This window comes from Garra rufa, chromosome 17, assembly GCF_049309525.1.
Source record: "Garra rufa chromosome 17, GarRuf1.0, whole genome shotgun sequence".
Classification (NCBI taxonomy): Eukaryota; Metazoa; Chordata; class Actinopteri; order Cypriniformes; family Cyprinidae; genus Garra; species Garra rufa.
The window spans coordinates 35,160,619-35,167,471 of record NC_133377.1 but is presented as its reverse complement, the minus strand read 5'-3'; the positions used below and the strand labels follow the sequence as shown (position 1 = coordinate 35,167,471).

The 6,853-nt window shown below is 33.2% G+C and overlaps 1 protein-coding gene across 1 annotated transcript in view; it reads right to left on the bottom strand.

The window, feature by feature from the left end:
* bop1 (BOP1 ribosomal biogenesis factor) overlaps nt 1-6,853 on the bottom strand; it is a 94,797-nt gene that overhangs the window by 31,047 nt on the left and 56,897 nt on the right. The window lies entirely within an intron of this gene.

Below are 6,853 nucleotides of genomic sequence, written 5' to 3'. Positions count from 1 at the left end.
TCACAGAATTACATTTTATATTATAAATTACATGATATTATACACTACTGGTCAAAAGATTGATTAATTTATGTATTTTGATTTTTTACATTTTTCCTCTTATGTCTATCAAGTGTGCATTTATTAGATTAAAAACAGTATATTTAAAAAATTAAAAAAACAACAGAGACATAAATCTTCATATTAGAAAATTCAGACAATAATGTATCTTAATATAATCCAATTACAAAAATCCAATAAACAAGTTATGATTAGTGACCTAAAAATAGTGCAGAATCTTAAGTTAGTAATAAAACATTAAATATAAAATATAATAATTTTAAAATTCAATTGAATATAATTTAAAATAAAAATATAATATAATGTACAAAAGTATAATAGTATTGAAATAATATAATGTGAAAAAAATGTAGGTTGTACCTCATTCACACAGACAGCTGTCTATAGGATTACATCACTGGTCATTTGCATTGAACTTCAAGAGCTCAGCTTTATGCAAATGAGCAACAGTTGCTGTCGCTCATGATACTGGAAATAATGGGTGCTTTTTTTAGCTGCAAATCAGCAGGTTAGCGTTATGAGTTGTGCACAATAAGTTGTTGTCTTTGAATACTACAGGATCACAAGATCAGAAGAAAGTGTGCTTGCAAGGTCAGCAGAGCCACGCTTAGTCTCAGCTCTCTCAGTGGGACGGTCCAAGAGAACTGGACACAAAAAACATCACGCACAGCTCACCTGCTTTCAATTGAGCTGCTGGACGCTGCCTTTATTAAGTGTCACTCAGTCTGCCCCTTACCGCACGCTCTTATCAACTTCCTGTTCAGACTGCGGTGGGGAGGGCGAGATTGGAGATTGACCGCTGATTGTATGTGTACGTTTTTGACAGAAGCTTTGAGGGAAGATGGTCAGAAACCTCGCTGCTGGCAGCCTGCACCTCTACGCCTGATATTTCCACACCACATCATTAAACTCCCAGAGACAAGTGGAAAAAATTCCCTCTTCGCAAACCACCTGAGAAATCAGACTGTCAATCCAGAAATATATGCGCAGAGCTTTAGAGGACGGTCTGCGTGACATTTATCAGCTTTGAAAAAAAAAGCCCTGGCTCAATCTCAATTCACATACTTCATCTACGCAATGAAAGTACATACTTCACTACTGATGGGAAGTACATACTTTAGAGTATGCAGTGCAATAGTAAGGCACTATTGGGATTTAATTCCACTTCATAAAACTATGTCTTCATATTACAAACTCCATATACATAACTATTATTCTGCACGCAATGTTACCATCTAATCTAATTCATTCTATCATACATCAGCAATACTTCATTTTTAAGACTCATACACTAAAGAAAACTGCTTCAGGCTTGGTTTTTGGACCATTTTACCGCAAATCTTATGTACTCAAGTAGGCGTGTTCTTTCTGGTCCTTGAATCTGATTGGCTAAGAGGAGATTTATATTTCAGGAACTCCAACCGTTTCATTGTTTGTACCACTTTGCTTGTGGTTGTTCTCACAGCGAGTGTAATAATGGATGCCCACATCCACTATAATTGTCACAGAATGTAATTTAAAAAGTCTTTTAGGCAAGAATGTATGCGTTTAGACCTTAAATTGTGCTTGTTTTTAATAAAGATTTGCTTCAATGGTTTTGGACAGCTCCAAGGCATCAGTGGCTGTTAAGCGTTCAAGAACCCGCCGAGAGCAGCCTTACCTTGGCCAGATCTTTTGGAATTTGCCACTGGCTCTGAGGTCTCTATAGTAGTTAATCATGAGCTATAATTCATTTTTGGTCAATTTAATGGGCAATCTTTGGTCTCATTTGTTTGGTATCCATTGGCATTCTTATTCATCTTCTGTTGAATAAGGCTATGTCCGAGGCTGTATCTCTGCAAAGCTTTGAAATATTGACACCAAACTTTGTGTGTGCCATTATCACCTCACACAGAACACACCACATCGATTTGATAACAGCACCACCTATTAGCCAAAAGTGATAACTAGGGCTGTGCAATATGGACAAAATAATCATATTGCGATTTTTTGAACAAATATTGCGATTGCGATTTTATTTGCGATTTTTTTTTTTTTTTTTTTTGCTTTTTCAAACAAGCTACATACATTCTAAATGTATTCAGTGCACAAGAAGTGCATAACAAAACATTTCACCATGAAATAACAGTATTAAGTTTAATAAAAAAAAAACTGTAGTAAAATTGTCTTTAAAACAGACAACATAAAATAAATAAGCCATTTTACTTTTTTCCCCGGTACTTTAGCCTACTTTGTGCAATAACGAATACATTCATTTCAGTGGAAAAATAAGTCCAAAACTCTCTATTTTAACATTTTGAGGGTTCTAAAATCTTTTGCTTTTTTCTTTTTTTTTTTTTTTGAAATTCTTATGTTTTAATTTTTCTGATAATGAAAAAGCATAAACATTTATTTTTAATCAAATGAAAAATAAACCCTTTTCATTTTTGTCAAACAAACAGAAATTTACTGTTAAAATCAATGCGTGGAACAAAAATTATATTCAGTTTAAAACGTTTAAATAATAGTTAAGTGGTTAATCTTGTTGTAATATTTTTTTTTATCATATATATTGTTTTATGTAAATTATTTAAATAGGAATATATAAACACCTACATTATACTGTACAATAGTAATACAGGACTAATATTGATCTGTTACAAGTTAAACCGTACTTTTATTTTGACAGGTTGCAGTGAAGTTTCTGTGTGTATATGATGCTAGTTTTCTCAAATGAAACGGTAAAAGTGAAACTCACAGCAGCGATTTGGCGATTGAGTTTATATGTTCATGTGAGATGCAAAGGCCAAAAATTAGCGGGAGCGTCACGTGTGCTTCAGTCTGCATGTAGTAAAGAAATAAAACGCTCCCCACCATTCATAAATACAGAAGCAAACGAAACATGCAGGATTCATATTAAAACGGTCTTTCTGCATTTCAGTTTTCACAAACACTAGTCCATATCGCGATTTGAATTAAGTGACAGACCAACTTTTGATTTATTCATCCAGAAATCGACGAATTACGTGGCATTCCGCGCTATAGTAGATTAGGTTTTTATGAATGGAGCCGCGATCCAGTCCGTGTTTTCTTGGAGGAGACATTGTAATCAGGCGACCATGAAGAGACAGAAATGCCATGCCTTAGTGTAAATAAGATAAATAAGGCAATTTAGTATGTTTAATAAAAGAACTATGTATAGACCTGTTCTATAGGAAAGATTACCTTACATGACTTCTATTGTGATCTGGCGCTATATCGAAAATAAAATGAACTTGACGTTCAAGGGGGGCGGGGGTGCCGTTGGGTGGATAGATAAAATCGCAGCCTTGTGCGGTTTAGAAATCGCATGTGCTTAAATCGCGATTTTTTTGCGATTGCGATTAATTGCACAGCCCTAGTGATAACCCATTAAATCATTTTACTAGAATTGGTATTTATGATTTTTCAGCCATAAAATGGCTTTAATTACTCATTGTTGCAGTTGGTTTTTCACTCCATGCCATGCTTAGCTGCTTGTTTTGTCTCTGATTGTGCTTAGCCCCTTAATTGCTGCTTGCAGCTATATTTAATCTATTAGGGCAAAATCTCACCACGTTATATTTTATGTAACTTCAATGCTGTATATCAGAGCGCTGTCTTTGTACTTTTGACTGAGTTGCCTAGCAAGTTTTACGATGGCTGTTGTTGCTTATTGAATATTATTGTTAATTATTAGGGATGCACCGATACCAATCGGTCGATAAAGCTTGCGCGTTTTGTCAGTAAAGCCGGTTCTGTAATCAGCGGTAAATGCCATCAGGTGCGTGATTTCACGTTGAGCCGTATATACTACACACAGCCGTTGTTTACCGACGAGCTGCGCATAGCAATGTTCATTATCAGTGTGAATGTGCGCAGCTCGTCTGTAAACAACGGCTGTGTGTAGTATATACGGCTCAACGTGAAATCACGCACCTGATGGCATTTACCGCTGATTACAGAACCGGCTTTACTGACAAAACGCGCAAGTTATCGACCGATACATATCGTGCATCCCTATTAATTATATATAAATAATAGTAGAATTCAACAATAGTATTTAGAATTGGGAAACTGTGTGTATTCATAATGGTGATTACATTATTCTGTACACATCTCCGAAATGTTCAAGTAGACATTATCTTTATTAACAAACAGCATATTTAGTCTAAAGTACATTCTACCCTAAAACTATTAAACTACATTTTGTGACACAAAAACAGTATTCTTTTTTTTTTATTATAGTGGACCTGGTGTCCGCCGTGACACTCGCTGAAGAAAAAACGCAAACAGAGTGATACAAACAGTGAAGGGGTTCTGGTATCAATTGAATATCATACTCTTATCAGCCAATTAGAAAAGACGTCAAGAAAGAACTGTTGTATAAATACATATATTTATACAATTGCTGATTATATGTAGTATATACAAAATGACTCCAATATACATACATACATACATACCCTACCAAAAAGGAGGGAATTAACTTTTTTTTTTTTTTTAAAGGAAGTGCAGATTGTAATGACGTAATGTTTGACGCTTTACGACGTCTCTGCTAGAATGCCTCACCCATGAAATGGATTCTTTACAGGACAACATCAAACAGAGCGGGCCCGCGTCACACAAAGGTGCCCCATGCTTTCACACGTTTCACAGGCCACAGAGTGAACATGACCCCCCAGATTTTCATGAGGGACACTCGTAAAGGGGCCTGAGAGACCCTGGAGAGCTGGAGAAATAGGCCACACTGAGAGCCACGGACCTCGCTGAGAACCAGAGCTCACTAAAAACGCAGAAATGCACCAATGTTTTGAAGTAATGATGCAAACCTGAATGCTGTGAAGTTTGCTTTAATGAAACAGCTCTGCTACTACAGCCTAATGCTGGCAACAGGTCACAGGGTTGATTCCCACGAACAACACATACTGATTTGCTTTGGTACTTTTGATGATTAAAGCTTATTTGATATTTCTCTATTATACTAATGTCTAATGCCTTCACTGGCTACCAGTGGCGGCTCGCATTAAGTTCAAGACACTGATGCTGGCATATAGGACAGCCACCGGCTCATCACCTGCTTACCTACGTTCACTATTACGAATTTACACTCCCTCTAGATCTCTGAGATCCTCTAATGAAAGACGCCTCGTTGTACCACCACAGAGAGGCATGAAATCACTGTCCAGAACATTCTCGTTCAATAGTCCTGCCTGGTGGAATGACCTTCCCTCCCATATCCGGAATGCACATTCCCTAACTGCCTTCAAGCGACTTCTGAAAACCCATCTCTTTCGACACTATTTGACTCAATAATAAAAAAAAAAAAAAAAAAAAAAAAAAAAAAAAAAAAAAACTTCTCTCTTTTCTTGATCTTCCCTTTCTATCCAGTACTTATCTAACAATGCCGATATATGGTATTTTTGAGCACTTCCTAGGTTGACCTGCCTCCTTAGGACGAATCACTTGTTGCATCCCCAATTGTAAGTCGCTTTGGATAAAAGCGTCTGCTAAATGAATAAATGTAAATGTAAATGTAAATGTAAAGAGAAAATACAAGAGGTTAAATTTTTGTTTAGCAAGTTCCTTTCCTCTCAAAGACACATTTGAGAAATTGTTCACACACAAATGAGAAAGACTGAAGAGCTTGGATAAAAGCAAGAACAGAATGAAAAGTTAAAATAAAAATGTTATATGACTCCAGAAGACCAGTATTATTTTAGTATCATTAAATATTATATACCATTCTAGAAAAAAAAATGTATGGGGACTAGCACAAATATTTTTTTTTTTAATATTTTGAGATATTGATTTGAGATATTGATTTGATATATATATATATATATATATATATATATATATATATATATATATGTATATACACTGTATAATTTGGTCTTGTTTTTTTTTTTTACCTTAGTTGTTCTTTAAACTCCACTTTAAAAAAAAACTAATCTCTTTAATAATATCTTTTTTTTAAAGATTCTCTTTTCTTAATATTTTATTTTTGTATTTGTATTTTTTAAATACAATTTTTTGCTTATCTTTAAACTCTACTTTTACTCTCCTGTAATACCTTATTTTTCAAAAAGAGTCTTTTTTTACTTTTATAAAGAAATTTATATTAATGAAATGCACGTAAAATTAGGATATCTATTCATCTATCTCTTATATTTAAAATATTTCTGCTTGTATTTTCATTTTTTTTATTTTATTTTTTACCTTTTTTATTTTTTAAACTAACTTTAAAAAAAATCTGATGTAATATTCAATTTTTTGTATTTTTATTTATTTTTTTTTAAATGAAATCTTTGCTGTTTTGTCTTTTTTACTTTGTCTATTTTTTTAATAAGTCATATTAATATCTTACTTTTCAAAATTATTTGTAACATTTTTTTACTTTTAAAAATGTATTTATATTAATGAAATACCCTAAATAAATATAAATACACATAAAATACACATACAATTTGATTAAATTATATTTATGTAAAATTTTATTATGAATATTTTTATTTTTGTATTTTCATTTCGATTTGTTTCTATTTTAATTTTTGTTGAATTTAGTCTTTTTTTTACCTTAAGTTATTTTTTTTAAACGCTACCTTTAAAAAAACTGATGTAATATTAAAATAAGATACATACACACACACACACACACACACAGATAGAGTTTGTTTTTGTAATTTTTATTAGTTTTTTTGTTATTGTTATATACACATACCTTCTCTATACATTTTATAATTTATTTCTCTGCAGTTTTTGCTTAGTTTATCACTGATTGTAGTTTTTATAT